At 34.5% G+C, this 14513-nt stretch overlaps 1 long non-coding RNA gene across 4 annotated transcripts; it reads right to left on the reverse strand.

Annotated features, from left to right (window-relative positions):
• Window positions 1–6064: 6064 nt before the first annotated feature.
• On the reverse strand, window positions 6065–11909 carry LOC126700461 (uncharacterized). 4 transcript variants are annotated; one of them, XR_007647171.1, is made up of 5 exons: window positions 11664–11909; window positions 11205–11455; window positions 9598–9701; window positions 7105–7245; window positions 6065–6690 (listed from the first exon to the last, which is right to left on the reverse strand). It is a non-coding gene; the product is annotated as an uncharacterized LOC126700461 (long non-coding RNA). The 4 variants fall into 4 exon arrangements; XR_007647172.1 differs by having other exon boundaries at window positions 9637–9701; window positions 11205–11452; window positions 11664–11908; XR_007647170.1 differs by having other exon boundaries at window positions 11205–11452; window positions 11664–11908.
• Window positions 11910–14513: the final 2604 nt, after the last annotated feature.

Below are 14513 nucleotides of genomic sequence, written 5' to 3' on the forward strand. Positions count from 1 at the left end.
GATCTCGCGAAGGCGAGATCGCGATCAACGTCGCGATCTCGCGCCGGCGAGATCACGCCGTCGATCGCGATCTCGCCTTCGCCAGATCGCGCCGGATCGAGATCGCGATCGACGGTGCGATCTCGCGAATGCGAGAGCGCGCCGTCGCAAGATCGCGCCGTTGATCGCGATCTCGCCTTCGCGAGATCGCGCCGGATCGAGATCGCGATTGACGGTGCGATCTCGCGAATGCGAGAGCGCGCCGTCTCGAGATCGCGCCGTCGATCGCGATCTCGCCTTCGCGAGATCGCGCCGGATTGAGATCGCGATCGACGGCGCGATCTCGCGAACGCGAGAGCGCGCCGTCGCGAGATCGAGATCGCGATCGACGGCGCGATCTCGCGAACGCGAGATCGCTCCGGCGAGATATGATTTTTTTTTTCTGGATTTGTGGCTTGTGTTTTCTGGGATTTGGAATTTTTTTTTTTTTTTTGGGTTTGGTTTGGTTTGAATAAAAGTTGGAGAGATCTATAAAAAAAAAATAAATAAATAAAAAAACAAATGCTCAATGATATCACTTTTAATTAGGAATAGCATTTGATCTGTGCTATTCCTGTGTTTTGTTCTCAAACAAGTTCTTAAGCAATAAAAAGTCTTAACTTTTTGATCTTTGTTATGTTTGTTTTTCTTTAAAAATGTGTTTTTCTAACGGCAAACGGAGAGGTGGGTAACAGATCCCTAACGGAAGGCACCTCAGGTGGGCAAAGTGATAAGTTTTGAACCACGGGTAGGCTTAGTGTAAACGGGCCTAACCTCAGGTGGGTTTACTGTAATTATCCCTTTTATTTTACTTTAGTTTTTTTTTTTTTTTCCCCAGTAGTTTTGACAAAAGTCACCCAACAGATTAAAAATCAATGTTTGCGTGATATCCCATATTGCGATTCTTCCAAAACCATAAAATTGGAAATGAATCTGAAGAAAATAATGTCAATTTTCCTATTTTAAAATCCAAAATCTAAAGTAATAATTAAGAAAACAGGAAAAACATATTAAAGCATAGCCCACTTTCCATGATCTTGGAAAGAGTACAGTAGGACATTAAGTCCTGCCTTGAAGTTTCGTTTGATATTGCTTTCTTCAAATTAGGGGTGTGCACAAAACCAAGAAACCAAAAAAACCGGCTGAAACCGATCAAACTGTTGCCAAAATTTTAGTTTGGTTTCGGTTTCGATGTCCCACCCAAATATATCGACCCGATTGAAACCGAACCGAAATATATTAAATATTAATTTGTACAAATTATATCAAGAAAGTTCATGATATCCTAGTGGCAAGGATACACGCATTCCCACCAGTTAGCCAGGTCCGACCCATAATAAGAGTTTTTTTATTTATTCTCTCCTTATTACCAAAACTACGTCGTTTTGGGTTTGCTTTATAACCTTATTGACTATTTTTCAACATTTGTCTCTCACTTCAACAGCAGCTATTCTCCCCTTTCCCTCTCTAGTCATTCTCTTCCTCCAATCTCTCTCTCTCTCTCTCTCTCTCTCTCTCTCTATCAAGCTGCTTTAGTACACCTCTTCGCCAATACGTTTCTTCGCTGTTCTCTTTTTTTTTTTTTTTTGGTGTGTGTTTGCTACTTTGCTTGGTGCTTGGTGTTTGGGTGGTGAGAAAATGTGGGAAAGCAAAGGGAAATATATATTTTCTTATTTTGGTATGATCTCTGAATATATACATGATTTTGAGTTTTTTTTTTTTGTGCTTGGTGTTTGGTTGCTGAGAAAATGTGGAAAAGCAAAGGGAAATAGGCTTTTTTTTTTCCCTTTGATCTACTTGGTTTCTAAGAAATTGGAAGAAATCAAAAGTCGGCCAAACTAAATCGATTGTAATCCAGTTAGTTTGGTGTCGGTGCCAAATTTGGTCAAATCGAAAATTTTGGTTCAATGGAAAAATCGCACTTCAAACCGACTGAACTACAACGATTACACCCCTACTTCAAATTATAGTGTGGACTACATGATTATTTTTTGAGAAAAAATATGATAAATAATGCATGCGGTAACTTTCGCTGAAAATTCTATTTGCTTTCTATATTCATTTTTTACCTTATAGTGTTTAGCTATGATTTACTTTCTATATTGTTTTTGATTTTAGTGTTTAACCATTCCCTAGTTTCCATGCTTCTGGAAAGAGGAAAATAGGACACACTGACATAGATTAACCTAATGGTGACTAATATTCATCAACTTGTTAAAACAACATGACTTAGGGCATGACTATGACTTGGTAAGGAAAATTGTCTTACAACTCAATTTCTTTAGAGTTAAAATTTTCATGTTATATGTATTTTTCATCTTCATATGTATAAATATCTTTTAAGTTAATAATAAAAGACAGATAGCATCTCAAAGTTACATTATTAAAACTTAAACTGTTGCATCTCAATAAGATAACTCGAAATTGTTTTCACATTGAGGTTTCCTAATCACAAAGAATAACTGCACATATACAACTACTATCTTAATAAATTATGATACTCTACCACTATTTATGTTTCTGAACCTTGAATTGAAACTCACCTGCAATTTTCTTCTCCTTCTCAGTGTTCTCACTTATTGAATGTCACGGTAAACAAGGTAAAATGAAAAAAGCGTGCAAAATAGAGAGAGAAAACAACAGAAATTTGATTTGAGGAAAAGAATCACTCGATGACAATTGCAACCAGAGATCTATTTATATAACTAACAAACTAGCCGTTGTAACTCTAACAGAACTAACAAAATTTACAAATAACGTGGAGCCAATGAGGCATTGACATCTGGCAAGGACCAACAATGACAAAACAATGTTGCTTCGTAAAATAAAAGTAGTAACAGAAGACAAAACGTCGTCGTGGCAATAAATAAGAAAAGCGGTGCCATTTAACTCAAAGAGCCGTTAAATTCAAAAAAGGAACTTCCGTGGTGGGCTTTTCATGTTTTAAAGAAGAAGAATAAAAAACAATTACTAGTGCTACTCTACTAAATTTCTTGTTAAATTTAAGAATGGGCATTGGGTTTTGGATTGTTCTTTAGAAGATTGAACATGCGGCATGCCAACTAATTTTCTGTGTAATAAAGACATAGGAAGTTTCCTAATTATGACTTTGGCCTTTGGGTCTGGTTGATTACAAACTTTTTTTAATTTAAATTCGCCCCCCCCCCCCCCCCCCCCCCAAAAGTTAGAGACTTGGTATAATTTTGATAGTTTGATTTATTTTAATATTTTGATATATTTTTAATATAATTCAAATATTAGGCTATATTGTAATATTTTTTTCAATAATGAATTTAAATGATTTAATGATTTTTTTTATTATTAGACCTTACCAAACTAAATGGCTCCAATCTGACCCTTACAGGTTGGGTTGAGTTAAATTTTAAAGCTATTTTGGATTATGTTAGCTTGGGTGAGAAATTTCTCAACTTGATGAGGTCAATATAGAATAAAAAGTTTCTCAAACCTAAGACAATCATGTACACACTTTGTTTTTAGTTTGGTAATGTCATTTTACTAAAAGCAATCATTTTAAATTTTATAGACTAAAATTGTTTATAGGGTATAAAGTTTTAGACCAACTGTATTTGACCCTAAAACCAAAAACAAAATATTTGTTTGTGCAATTTTAGGATATTTCAAATATCATGAATTTTAAATTATATAGAGACTTATTAAGCATACATTTTAATGGATCAAACTATTGACCAATTGAACTCACTTCAGTCTTATTCGGTCCTATTCAATCTATTTCTGTTCGTTCGGTCTTATTTAGTCCACTTTGCTCTATATTCGGTCTACTCTGGTCTATTCGGTCCTAATCAGTCCACTTTGGTCCACTTCAATCCTATTCGGTCCTTTCTATCCTCTTTGGTCCTATTGGGTCCATTCTGTCCACTTTGGTTTTCATATAAGCTTATGTGATAGAATGCGTTACAACAGGTTTACTAAAAGGCCACTGATGGAGCTGTAACGACCAAACAAATCTCGCCGTAATAACTCTTTCTATAACGTATTCCGAGTCAACACTATCCCCTCTCTGTAAACGCAATTGAATGACAATGACAACAGCGAAGAAGAAGAAGAAGTTGATGTCATCGGCGGCATGGAGGGGCGAAGAGGAAGCCACAGAAGACTTCCAAGACGACAACGATCGATGATTCCCTTGTCGAGGTAACTACCAGGTCTCTGTTTTGTGGTTTTTCTTTTTGTTTCTTGATGACTTGTGTTCCCGTATCTAAAATTTCAGGACTTGCTGTATCCAATGCCCTTTGTCTTCTGCAAAAGACAGCACTTTTTTCTGTCCACAATAGAGAGACCACTTAATGAGTTTCGGCTTCTAACTCACTAGCATAAATGAGGGAGAGACCATTATAGTGTTACAAGACCATTATAGCTTGCATCTTCTAGGGTGGATTTCCTGCAAGTGTATATTGCCAAAATGGCCCATCATCAGCAAAGAGTGAAATCAAGTTTACTGATGAGACTGTCAGTCGTTATCATGTTCTGGAAGTCGTAAGATGCTTTGTCTTTTATGTATTCAATTTGATTTGGAAATTCTGCTATTTTGTTTTCTTCGGGCAGAATTCCCTTTTTTATTTTTTATTGACAGTATTGGTTGGCTGTTAATATGATTGAAGCCTCAGTTTCATGAAGTGTGGTTATATATTTGAATCTTCCATGATATTATAGCATGTTCTGTTTTCCTGTCAACTGACATTTTTATAGCTTATGCGTCATTCACCGCTTGAAGTTACAGTTTACTAGTTTACGTCTTTGTTTATTTGGTTCTCAATAATATCTTTACTCTATTTTCTTAAGGTCCCTCCCCCTTGGGGGCGGGCCATCTAAATCCATTCATAATTGAGTTTGAGATATAATACTTCTTTTGTATATGCAGTTTCTTCAACGAGTATTCGGTATTGACACCATCGTGAAACCTCTTCCACCTGCCATGGCCTGGCCTACAATGTTTCCCGTAACTTGAACTTCTTCACACGCATTTTCACTCAGTTCTTTGGTAAGTTTTGATTTCTTTGTACATTTTATGGGTAGCAGAGAAGATGGAAATAATACAATTTCTATATAACAAGACAACATCGTCACTCTTAAATAGTTTTGAGGATTCCTTTTAAGTCCCCGCCCCCTCCCCTTTTCACTGAACCTAGAGTTGTGGTATATCTGCATCATAATGAGTATGCTTGTGAAGCTTCTGAACCATTTTTAATGCATTTGGGGTTTTCAAGTCTACAATTTCATTGGAAATAACAGTTTTAATGGGTTTGATTCCTACATCTTTTTGGACAGAAATATAAATTCAGGGAGACAGTTATTTGTCTGTCTATATCTCAATTAAATATATGACCAGCAAATTACTAAATAGATATTAAAATATAATTGGTTTATAGAGATTCTCAATGTCCAATCAAGTATTTTACCTCGTAAAACTTTTAAGCTCAGAATTGGCTGACATTGCACCTGAACCTCTCAATCAATATTTAATCTTGGGCATATGATTGCATCCAAGTTCATTGAGGATTAGGTCATGTGATCAAACCTTTGACATTTTTCCTTCCATTAATGTATTGATGACTGTAACAGGCTAGCTGATATTGGATTTATAATATAGTTTATTTGATGTGTAGCATTGCAGATCCAGAAGGTATTGCAAATGCCCAGAAATCGCTTGGGATAGGACAGGAAGAGAAAGCTCGTCGTGTTCGCTTAAAAAGAAAGATTAAAGAAAAAAGGCAGTCACTAATGAACTTTCCTATCATGCTTGTGTGTAATTGAATTCTCTACCACTATATATGTTGCGTCCAGCCCTGGTTGAAACCAATGTTGCAGAGTAGAAATTCATTATTATCTGCCCGAAAAGACTAGATCTTCTTAAATTTGAATTCATTATGCAATTTTCTTCCTTCCATTACCAAACAAGAGAAGGTATTCTTAATTTATTTATCTTCTCATCAGCAACCTCTTAACCAATTTGAGCCAAGTTTTTCTATTGGAAATTTCTTTAATGCCACTCATAAGACACAAATGCTGTCAAGAAAAAATATAATATTTTGCATTGTGGGAGAAAATAAAAACAACAATCAAAGTATACCAAAACTTTGAACAAGTACGAGAAATTTTAATTCCTATCTTAAAATGTTAATAAATTGCATGCAGACGTTTGACATAAATTAGTCCAAAAAAGGTGCAAATATAGCCTTTTTTCTGCCTTTGGTTTTTTGGTACAAAAATGCAGTAAGAGTTGGCTGGTAGTAAAGTTACAAGCCCCAAAAGATGTTCATAAGACTTTGAAGCGAGAGTAGCAGGGCCATTGCCTTTGCAGTGACTCCCCCAAGCACAGCATATATGAACCACTAGCGTTTTCCAACTTCCATGCACTAGTGGTCTTCAATCAGTCTTTGTTAATGCACTTTGAATGGTCAGGGATTGAGCTTCCATTCAGTTTCAAATGGCAGTAACTACAACAGACTACAATAATTATTCCTGCCAAAACTTGATTTTGCTGCATAGGGACAAAACCAATCCATTTGCAATCTCTCTGCTAGTGCTCCTCAACTGTTAGTAACTCCTCCACAACTAGATACACTAGTGCTGGTACTCACTCTCCAGCAGTTACTTTGATCCACCACTTGTATATCATAGGCTTTTGAATACCTGCAAAACAAAAAATTTAGAGCATTAGCACTTCATAAGCAGACTGTTTCGCACTTGTAAACTTCACTTTATTGCAGAGATTATGAAAAACAATCTAGAGAATATTCTAGTTTATTAAATTCTGGATCCTCCATCTATTGAGCCAACCATTGCTTCAAAGAGGAAGGACAAAATGAAATTGGTTCTATGGGTCAAATCTGACCCAAACCATACATACCGAGCAAGACTGCACTTTGGCAATAAATAATCAAAGCACACTTAGTACAATCCACTATGTTTCATTTCCACTAAACTGTTTTAATGGCCATGTACTATTGCCAACACTTCCACACAAAAACACATATTCAAAGAAAGCTACAAGCTCCGCAGATTTCTCCATCTAAGAGCCATGAAACTCTGATGAGAATCCATTACCTGATCCCTTACTTCCAACGCATGCAGCAATTGGTAGGCTATTTTGATCAAATATCGTCCATGTGTTACATGAGGCCATATCAGTGTATCAGTTGAAATTTGAGCAGCCACTTCAGGAGATTATAGCTCCCTAACCAGGTCCTGTTTCCAAGTCAAAGAAGCTAACTTCAAATACTTATTAACAGAAGCAGATTGTTTCGACTTCCTTAAGGATATCCCAAAATATAATACAAAAAAAATGGAAATACTTCAAAAAAGAATGATTATTAAAGCGTAGCATCTTGCCACTATGAAACATAATGCATCAGTCTAAATAACAAAACTAATTAGAAAGTTTTTGAGAGAACTTAAATTCTAGATATAATAAAGCAACGGTAAAAACTAGAACAAGAAGCCTTACCAATCCAAGTAGGCTACCTGACGCAGGACAACCAGAACAAAATTGAAATAACAATAAAATAAAGGGATATGACCTAGAAGTCAGCACCTAGGCCTTGCTTGGATTATTAAAGCGTAGCATCTTGCCACTATGAAACATAATGCATCAGTCTAAATAACAAAACTAATTAGAAAGTTTTTGAGAGAACTTAAATTCTAGATATAATAAAACAACGGTAAAAACTAGAACAAGAAGCCTTACCAATCCAAGTAGGCTACTTGACGCAAGACAATCAGAACAAAATTTAAATAACAATAAAATAAAGAGATATGACCTAGAAGTCAGTACCTAGACCTTGCTTGGAGTCAACACCAAGCGAGAAAACCACTAAGAGTCAACACCTAGGGTGGACCTGGAGTCAGCATCAGACCAAAAGAGACTAAATGGCCATTTTTTCATTTATCAAAATATCAAATATCTTCTCAAGGAGTACAATAGGTTGCTTATAAAGGATTGCTAAATCCTAGTTCTAATTGGCTAGGAAACCCTAATTGCCTTATTACAAAAATAACCTTACTTCCAAATTAAAATACTAATAGCCTAATAAACTACTAGGACCTAAAACATAAAAATACAATTGACTTGCAAACATAAATAATACTAAATAATAATCTTTTTGCATCTTCTGCATCACTACCTTCTCCAATTTTCAACCTTGTCAGCACAGTTGCTTACGCACCAGATGATATGATTAGCAATTTATAGTTAAGTCTGCTGTATGGGCAGAATTCTCTACTGTCTACTGTTGTCTTTTACTTCTAATTCTACTTGAGTCTCTTTGACAGGCTATAACCTAATTAAGTTACGATTTGGAGATAGGTCTCTTGGTTTGTTTCATCATGTGAAATAGGCACAGTCAGCTTTGCCTGCTCATGATCTGAAATTGGCATGGACAACTTGCAATGAATAATTTAATTCAGAGCAACAGTTTTTAAAAAGGTGGAGAAACTTTCAAGTACATCAAGAGGCAAAAGCACAAAAGTCTTATGGTAAAAACTTACATAATCAAAGAGCTGCTACATGTTAAAAGAAATTTAAACTGTTAATATTATAGATTAATGAGGAAATTCATGTCGCAGCACCCATTTTCTTTCAAACTACACTGATATATATATATATATATATATATAAAATTAAAAAAAAAAAATTATGAAACTCCTAAATGTTTTAAAAGAATAAGGAAACCGGGGGGGGGGGGGGGGGGGGGGAGGAATATCTAGCAACAAAAAGTAGAGAAAGAAGGGATTGCAATATTATTAAGGTCTCACCAATGTTCCTACACAGGCATTACATAAGACAATAACATGTATCATGATTTCATGGCTAAGGCCATTCAAATATACTTACTATTCAATGCTCTATTATGGTAGATCATTGATTCATCGTAACATGTCCAACAATCGAGTAATATATAGTTGTTCATAGCATTGTTTTGGTAATAGATAAAATTGGAATCAAATGCTTTTTACCTTGAAGATTGTCTCTTGCGAGAGCTTTTTATATAGTTGGTTACTGCACATCTATGAACAAGCTTAGGTTCCTAATGAAGATAGCTTAAGCAAATTACCAAAAACATAACTGATGCTATGGCCTATGGATCAATCAATTATGTACAATGTTGATGATATTTGGATATATCAAGAGCTCGGTTGAATGATTTGGTCAATGATTTGCATATCCACATTAATTACTCATAAAAGTACGTTATGATCAAGCTCCTATTGTTTGAAATTTGAACATTCACTAACTGAGATTTGATTCTAAAGTTTGTTGTATTATGAGAATTACAGTAACGATGTCCTCAAACATGCTAATACAAATGATTTTAATAACTTTTATAATTGCTATCCTACATTAAAATAATAAAAATTTCAAAGAAAAAGAAACAAGGATAGAAAAATCAGCTGAACTCTTAAACAGATAAAGTGCATTTTCTTTGGTTGAAGGTTATTACAAAACCATAGAAAATCTTCTATGAGGAAGCTAGATGCTATGTCTTTCCAAACTAATCATTCTAATTGTGATCTATACATGAACAAGAGTGCAGATTTTACCCTGCAATCTATTAGATCGAGTGAAAATCAGAAGCATACGTGCATGCACTTGTCTTCTCTCTTGGCCATGTGACAGTTTCTCCTCATGAACAAGTCCAACAATCCTACATCAATGGGGCAACCAACACAAATCACTGAACCAAAATTACCCTAATCATTGTTTATTTTATAAAACTATTTTTTCTTTTTCTTTTTTTTGGGATTAAAAGAGTAGCTTCAAGAATGGGGATGATTCTTTTACAAATTGAACCAATCCATAAGATTTAATAATACGCATATTAAATTAACTAGGTGTACTACTATGTGTTTTTTGATCAAGGAAACAGACCAGATGAGAGCTGGAATAAGTGCCAATAATGAAGCTAAAGCACAGCTAGTAAAATTATATTTTGAAGTTAAACTTAATTAAGTAAAAGTGTCCAAAGGAAAGAAAAAAATATAGTGCAGCAATCAGCAAAACTTTAAGAAAAAATATAATTGATTAAGAAAAAAGGACAAGAAGTTCAACAACCTTTAATGATTCTTTTGTTGTAATAAGTGCCAATAATGAAGACAAGCTGCAGCTAGCAATATACTATTTAGAATTTAAAATTAAATCAAACATAAGTTCAAGCATATGCCAAAGGAAAGGAAAAAAGATGATGCAGCAACCAACAAAACTAAAGAGTAAGAAGAAAGACAATGACTTAGAGGTAATCAATTTTTGTACGAGTGAAGTAAGGGGCAAATTCTCTGTGCGATGGTTTTTCAAATCTTGATTTTGTACCACACTTTTGCTTGACACATTCATTTTTGGAGAAGCAGAATTCTGCAGACTTCAGCTTCAACTTCAGCACATGCCTCCCTCCACTCACTAACTCAATACCAATAAAACCCCCAAAATACAAGATACAATGAAATTGAAAGATTTAAATACATCAAAATTTGACATTGAATCAGCCAACGCTCTAAGATCCTAACACAAACAAAATGGTACTTAATGCTTTTAGCTATGAAGATTGTCTCCTGTGAGAGCATCTTAAATAGTTGGTGGTTTCACATCTATTAACATATACGTACAAGCATCATAGGTTTCTAATGAAGATAGTTTAATCAGATTAGAGGAAAATTTGCATTTCTAAATAAATTTCTCATAAAAGTAAGTTATGATCAAGCTCCTCATAGTTTGAATTTAGGAAAATTCACTAACTACGATGTGATTCTAAAGTTTGTTGCATTGTGACAATTACAATAACAATGTCCACAAAGTTTCTAAAATGCATATAAACAATATTTTAGTAACATTAAAAACTGTTGTCCTAGTTTAAAATAATAAAAATTTCAAATTTATTCAATTCTCAGAATTTTTTACTCTTTCATTGATATTTAAATATTTTAAAAAAATAATAAAAAATCAACTTATATTGAGCTGGACTACTCATTAGTTCCAAAATTTTTGGGAGAAATGCTTAATTCTTGTTGTTAGATGTATTATAAATAAAAATTTGATGTACTGTTATTAGTATTCTTGATGCTTATCTCAAAAATAAAATAAAATCATATGCGTAATGCTGTAGGAAGAGTTGTTTGAAACATTTTAAATAAAGAAATATGTTAAATTAAATTACCTATTTTGTAAATGCCATCCAGAGATATTGGCAACTTCTTTCAAAGCATCTTTCCACCTTTGCACCTCCTTTAGATTCTGCTTAAAACGGATTTCATGTTTAACAAAGGCTCGAACTGTGTTCCTTTGTATCCGTATATCAGATGGATCCACTTTGTAGAAAATTGCCTCTGAAACTGAGGAAAGCGTCATATTTCCATGTTGCTGTTGAAGGACATGATGACCAATCTTTTTGGGTACTCATGAAAGCTGCTGAAAATATACCGGTAAATCTTGAAACACAAAATAGATTTTTTTTTTTTTTTTAAAAAGTACTATCAATTAAGACTGAAGAAAAAAAATTAAATGGAAAGATAAATTAGAGAAGAAGAAAACCATTTGATGCGTATTTTTCATTTCAAAGAGGGAATAATATGAGAGAAATAAATGAGATGGGTGTGTGCAAAAGTGAAAACTTTACTTATTTGTGAAATGGAATTGCAGTACTGATCGTGAAAGCCAGAAAGCCTCTTGAAACATTAATTCCCTCCTTAATTAAGGAATAGGCACTGTAATTTCACACAGAGGCGTGGGGACTCAACACAAGTATTTTTTGCGTTTTTGTTTTTAAGTAGAGTGGAGTAGGCGTGCAAGGTGTCCGCTCCTTCCTAGAATATTTTAGCAAAACGATGACCCAGTGAAGTTTAGCTGATCGATAAGAGAAATGTTATATTACTGCAATTTCACGACAAATTGTAAGTTGTTTTTTGGTGAAAAAAAAAAAAAAAAAAAAAAAAAAGCGGTGGGTTTAGATTACAACTAATCTATATATATAAAACCGAAGCTTCTGCTAGCACCACAATTTTCCACGTCAGCACAATATTTAAAAAATAATAAATAATAAATAAAAACATTATAACACCTCAAAACCCTAACAACCTTACCCTCAAAACCCTAGCCACCTTACCCCTCTATCAAATTAATAAATATAAAGCCACAGTTTCTGCAAACTCTCCCTCTCCAAACGTAAATATCAAATTCAACCCCTTTAATTTCTCTTTATATTTTTGAGGCTTCTATAGAGTTATAGTGAGTTATGCTGATTTTGTTTTGTGTGTGTGTATAGATGGTCATAATACTCCGGTATTTCAAGAGAAGTTTGTGTTTTCGTTAATTGAAGGCCTTAGAGAGATAAGTGTTGCAGTTTGGAACAGCAATACAAAAGACAATTTCATTGGCAACGGAAAGTAATTACTTTGTCTCATATTTTTGTTTTTTGAATTGATTTTGTGTGCTTTTTAGACCCTTTTGGATCAATTTTGTTAATTAGGTGTTTTTTTTTTTAGGGTCAATTGGGAAAGGTTCTTTCAAAGGGTTACGACGACTGCACTTGGTATCTGTATACTAATAGTGGGGGATAAGTGCTATAAATTACTAACCCTTTTAAGTGTATAATCTGTTTTTAAAATTATCTATAATATTTTGTCCTCCGAAAATTTTATCTCTTTAATTTTATTATATTGTGTTTCTTAAGCTATAGACAGATTTTCTTTGTTTCTTATTTTCAATAATAAATCATTTTATTGCAATACCGGTAATTGTTTGAGAAATCCAATATGTTCATATCTTTATAGAATAGAGAATAGTAGAAGCCAATTTTATTACAACTACTTAAATTGAGTTGACTTAATTCCGTACAATTACAAAGTATAGCATGAAAGATAATGGAATTAATTGTTGTAATTTTTATTTTCTTTACATGTTTTGAATTTCCATGTTTTTATTGTTGATGAGAAATTAAGGCTCAGTTACACAATATGTGTAAATTCTTCAGAAGGCTACTTTAAATAGTAAGTCAATACGTCTCTTACATTTGGGTATTAGTTAGAATTATTTTCAAATGATTGTACCAATAAAAGTGAATGTGTATAAATTTTGTTTAACTATCCCGTGCATCGCACGGGTTAGCGACTAGTATTACCTAAGTTTTGTTGCCAATATATTATGTTTCTAAAACTACTCAAATAATAAAATTAAGAAAATGCTAAAAACACTACAAGTTTTACTTAATGAAGTTTACAAAAATTTCAACCATTTCATTACTGAATTTTAAATCGCCTATTTCTAATTTGTAACAATTTCGTTAGTAAAATCAATATAGTAAAGCTTGTACTTACTATAATACTATTCATAAAATTATAGGAACCCATCTAATTTTATACTCAATTTCACTGCATACTTATTTGTGCAAGTAGAAATAATGGACACTTTGTGTACACTATTGATTACATGGACACGTTATTTTTTGTCAATTACTTAGGCAGGCTGTTATCAGAATATATAAACCATAAAATAAAAAAATAAGGGATAATTACACTTTACCCACCTGTGGTTTTCCTCTAATTCTATGTGCCTACCTGGTTTAAATTTTGACACTTTGCCCACCTGTGATTCTCACCGTTACCCGGCCGTAACCCACCTCTCCAATTTCCATTACTCTAACACAAAAAAGGTAAAAAACAGAACCCCACACGAATCAAAACTCATTCTCTCCCAAAACTCACTCACTCCCATCCAACGCAACGAAGATCCACAACAAAATCCATATAGATCAGAGATGCAAGCACATGGGACGTAAGTACTGACAAATCAAAATCCTCATAAGCAAGGTACCCATTGAGATATACATTGAAGTACAGCAAGTTAAGTGCATGACTAACAATATCACAGAAATGCAATCGAACCAAGTATTGAGCACCACCTAAACCCACTGGAAAATTCCAAGTGATGTTAAACCTTGAATCCAAATATACACAGCATCAGGCCCAATCTCTTGACTTGCACCTCCAAGTTTTTGTTTTGAAATTTAAATTTCAAACCCTCTAATTTTGATGAGAAAAATCACTTCAAATGCATCTAAATTGTGTATGAAGGTTAATAATTTGAATTTATTTTTTCTTTATTTCTTATGGGTAATTTTTTTTGGTTTAAATTAGAAGTCAATTTGAGTTTAGAACGTCCTCGAGAACGTGCTCCAGTTCCTCACCTCCCAGCGGGACTGCAACGCCGCCTCATTGGTCTGCAAGTCGTGGTGTCAAGTCGAGGCCCTGACCCGATCTGAGCTCTTCATCGGGAACTGTTACTCTGTCTCGCCCAGACGGGCCATGTCCTAGTTCTCCCGGGTTCGGGCCGTGGCTATCAAGGGCAGATCGAGGTTCACCGACTTCAACCTCATGCCGCTGGAATGGGGGGCCCACTTCGCGCTGTGGGTCGCCGCCTTGGGCTCTGCCTATCCTTGGCTCGAAAAAAGTCTACCTGAAATGTCGGTCAC

The sequence above is a fragment of the Quercus robur genome, chromosome 9, assembly GCF_932294415.1.
Source record: "Quercus robur chromosome 9, dhQueRobu3.1, whole genome shotgun sequence".
In the NCBI taxonomy this organism is placed as follows: Eukaryota; Viridiplantae; Streptophyta; class Magnoliopsida; order Fagales; family Fagaceae; genus Quercus; species Quercus robur.